This window comes from Molossus molossus, unplaced genomic scaffold (assembly GCF_014108415.1).
Source record: "Molossus molossus isolate mMolMol1 unplaced genomic scaffold, mMolMol1.p scaffold_m16_p_4, whole genome shotgun sequence".
Taxonomy (NCBI): domain Eukaryota; kingdom Metazoa; phylum Chordata; class Mammalia; order Chiroptera; family Molossidae; genus Molossus; species Molossus molossus.
The window spans coordinates 114,233,912-114,238,521 of record NW_023425377.1 but is presented as its reverse complement, the minus strand read 5'-3'; positions in this window follow the sequence as shown (position 1 = coordinate 114,238,521).

Sequence of the window (4,610 nt, the reverse complement as noted above, 5' to 3'; positions counted from 1 at the left end):
CGGAGCGAGGCGGACGGCCCCTTGGCGCGGCTCCCGGAGCTGCGGGCGCCCGCACCGAGCCATTGTCGCTCCTCGCTCGGTCAGCGGCGGAGAAGTAACTCAAGTACGAGTATTGTTGGCGCGAGAATGCGGGAGTGTATTGGTGCGGGAGGATTTTGGTCCAAGCGCCTATAATTCGAAAATGAAAAGCCAGCAGGAGCTGCACGCTTTTGGTTTCCCCACTTTCACACAAAGGGGAACCTCTGAGTAAGGCACTCACGCGCCTTCAAGTGCACAAAGCCAAAGACACGGTGCCCTGCGTTGTCCTGCTTTTGAAGCGCCTCATTAATGACCTTTCTTACGCACAGTTATGCATACAAACGCCTAATCTATTCTCCACCACCACCACTCTTCCCCGCCACCGCATTTTTCTGGTACAGTATTTGTTTCTTTAACAAAGAGCAGTGACTGCCCCGTGCGCGTGGGTACTGATGCTGCTCCCCGCAGGCCCCTGCAGCCGCACTCGAAGGGACCTGGCACGGTCCTCACCAGGTTCGTTTCTGGACACCAGCTTTACTCTTTTTGCTGCTCCACAACCAGTCTTGAGTGAAGAAGAAACCCTGAAGAATGTAACTGGTAGCTGTTCTTGAAAGTAACGTGGGAACCATGGAAATAACCCTAGAATAGAGCTCAAATGTCACAGAACCACAGGAGGCCCTACCGATTTAAGTCCCTGAAGAACATAAGAATTTAATGGTCTTCTCTTTCTTTTTTAAAGCTATTAATTCCTCTTCACTTATTGGAGGAAAGGGGGTGATTCATCCTTTCCTATCTTAAAAAGCAACTCCAAGGACTTTTTCTTAATTAAGAGACTTTTACTTTTAAACAAAGAGGAAACCCGGATAGCAAGGAGGGTTCGTCAGAAGGATCCTCTTAACCGTAATGAAGTTTTATGGATTCCTGAGTTCTAAAACATGACAAGTCTTGGCACCCTTTTGAACTAAAGACTTTGTAAAGCCTTTTAACATGCAAACCGTCAATACATAGTAAACAGCATACTACAAGCACAATACAGTATTTCTAATCCCCTATTTCCTGTAAAATAACCTATCACTTGTGGGAACCATTGTTCACTTTGATATTTGAAGGAATTAATAATCAATAGTACTGCATCTCCAAAACAAAAACATGACATATTAAGGAGCATGCAAGGACAAAGTCTGATTCCTAGAGTTAGGAGCAGATCCCATCTGCAGAGTCAAATCATTCCTGTTGTCAGCTACCATTGGAAAAAATATATCTCCCCTACTGCCAATTGTAAGTAAGCTGAAAGGTCCCAACGTGGATAACCTTGGTAGATAATATTATTCTTCACAATTCACTCTTCCAGGCATGCATGCCATTTGAAATGTGGCTTTATAGTTCCTCACGTTTGGGATAGAATGTTTCTCTACCGCACTGATGTGCACTTAAAGGTGATTCCACTTGCTTTTGGCCAAAGGAATATGCATAGAAGTGACAGTGTGACAGTCCTGAGCCTGACCTTAATAGGTATTGCATGTTTCTGCTTGCCTCTCCCCACACCTCCCTTTCACAATGTGAAGAACATGCCTGGGTAATCTGCTGGCCCAAGAAAAATGAGAGAGGAGCAGTTTTGGAACCATCCCCCAACTTAGAGCCAGTGACCTACAGAAAAAAGAAAAAAAAAAGGGGATTGTTGTTTTTAAGCAGTGTGTTTTGAGGTGGTTTGCTACCCCAAATTTGTGTTGCAGTCGTTGACTGACACAATAGGAGACAGAGGAATCTGCTCTCTGGGTATTGGCTTTGAAGGTACCAAACTTGGTATCTTCAAGGCAGCTCTTTGATAGTGGGTCTTGGAAAGACACATCTCTTAAGGCAGAAGGCCAAGTAAGAAACCCAGAAAATTTGCAGCATTGCATTATAAAGAGCTCAGGTTCAGGAGGAAAGGGCTGACGTGGCTAGCAGCCCTAAAAACATGCTCATAGAATAGGAAATGTCTATGTTGCAACTAGGTTGCTTTTACTTCTGTTTATACACACACACACACACACACACACATATTGTACAGTTGTTTTTAATCCTCACCCGAAGATATTTTTTTCATTGATTTTTTTAGAGAGAGTAGAAGGAAAGGAAAGAGGGGGAAAGAGAGAGAAAGAGAGGTTAATGTGAGAGAGACCCATCAGTTGATTGCCTCCTGAACACACCCTAACTGGGGGGGGGTGGGGACCAAACCTGCAACCCACGTATGTGCCCTTGACCAGAAATCCAACCTGCAACTCTTCAGTGCATGGGCCAATGCTCTAATCACTGAGCACACTGGCCAGGGCTTGTACAGTTTATTTTTACTTATACACTAGTTCAATAGTATACTCGCATTAGCAATTTTCAAATAATACAAAATAGGGTTTTTAAAAAACCAAGTCTCCTTCTCTACTTCCGTTTCTACTCTTCACCCTCCACACATACCCAGCCATATCATACCTCTACTCTTCCACAGGTAACCATAAATGATAGATGAGCACTTAAGCTTCCAGACTTTTTGCTGTGCATTTATATACATTTACATACATTTATAAGGATTAAATATAAATGAGATTATATAACTGTATTAGGCAGAATGCTTTTGTACTTCTTTTCTCTGCTTATTTCCCGTTTGTTTTCTTTATCTAAGACAACCTTTTAAAAATTCCAGCCTGTCTTCAATAAGATAGGCTAAAGGAGGGAAGAGGTTTTCCTGCTTTTATATCATATGTTTTGTATATGTTATGTTAAATGAGAAGAGGACCCTCAGGGCCCAGTTGAGGGATGGGAATGATAATCAACACGAGGAACACAGAAGACTAAATTCTTTGAGTGGTAACCAGGGAATCATTTGCCCCTCCCAAACTGGAAATGCTCTTTTTTGGGCTAATTCTTGGAAGTTCTCAAAGTGAATAGTCCAAGAGAACAAGGGGAGGCTGTGCTACCTTTTCTGACCTAGCCTCTGGAGACAGCCATCACTATCCATATTCTAGTGATCATACAAATCAGTCCCAAATCAGTGAGAGGCCACACTACACAAGGACATAAATACCAGGAGATGCAGATCATTGAGAACCGTGTTGGAAACTGGCCACCAACATAGTGAACTGGCACCCGACATAGTGAATTTTGAGTGACTGACACAATCTAAATTCGTTGGATTCCCTTATTACAGATGAGCAAATCCCCAGGTTACCAACAACTGTGTCGATTTTGCAAGAACAGCAAGAAAAATGTCATCGTTTGCCCCCTTAAGTAATTTGTGGTTCTGGGCAACTGTCCAGTCATATTCTGGTATAAACTGACCTTATTTGTAAGCCACTTCATCCCTCCCACCACCCCTTTCTGGACTTCTATAAAGATGATTGTTCATAACTCTCCCATACTCTGGGTCTGCAAAGGAACCTAGTCTCCAAACTCACTTTGGTTTTAGGTATCGTATTGCCTTTCATGAATCAGAATCTCTTAACATTGTATATTAAGCAAGCTATGATGAACTTGCCTTAAAGAATGACCAAAACCAAAATAATTTGGGAGGACACATTAAGTTTTCAGAATCCAGTGAAGCAATTCTTAAGAATGGCATTTGTGCCATCAAACGCAACCAGGTAAAATAAGCAGAAAATATTAAGTTTTGAATATAGAAGGGAAATTGAATCCTCATGAGTTGCTTGTGTAACTTTACCATGTTATATTTCTAGGAAAATAAATAACTTCAAGTCATGTCATAATTTTAGTTCTTGATGTATTTTTAAAGCAACCTTGTCTTTAAAATAGTACTGTAGCCCTGGCTGGTTTGGCTCAGCGATTAGAGGTCAGCCTGCGGTCCAGAAAGACCTGGGTTCAGTTCCCGCTAAGGGCACCTATCTCAGTTGCAGTTTGTCCCCGGCCCTGGTTGGGTCGTGTGTGTAGTAGCCACTCGATGTGTACATTTCCTGTCGATGTCTCTCTCTCTCTCTCTCTCTCTCTCTCTCTCTCTCTCTCTCTCTCTCTCTCTCTCTCTTCCTCTTTTTCCTTTCCACTCTTATCAGAACAAAAAAATGGAAAAATGTCCTCGGGTGAGGATTAAATAAATAAATAAGTAAATAAATAAAATAGTACTGTAGCCCGGCCAATGTGTCTTAGTGGATTGAGCATCCTCCCATGGACTGAGGTCGCAGTCCGATTCCTGGTCAGAGCACATGCCCCATTTTGGTTTTGGGCTCCATTCCCCAGTGGGGAGCATGTAGGAGGCAGCCGATCCCTGTTTCTCTCTCACACTGATGTTTCTAGCTCTCTCTTTCTTCCACTCTCTCTAAGAAATTAATAAAAACATATTTTAAAAGTAAAAAATAAACTAGTACTTTAGTTGGAAGCATTTTAGTAATTCTATCCACAGGTAAATTAAAGAACATATTATTGCTTTATAAAGTATTTAAGATGGTTTACATTTTATTCTAATTAGAATTTGTAATATTTTCAATGTTAAAACCAGTTCGTGTAAGCAGACTTTGCCTCCTTTATTATAAAATTAAAATTCCAAATAAAATATACCTTAAGACATTTTATTAGTGATTTAAGATCATATTAATCTTTAAAGTTTCTGA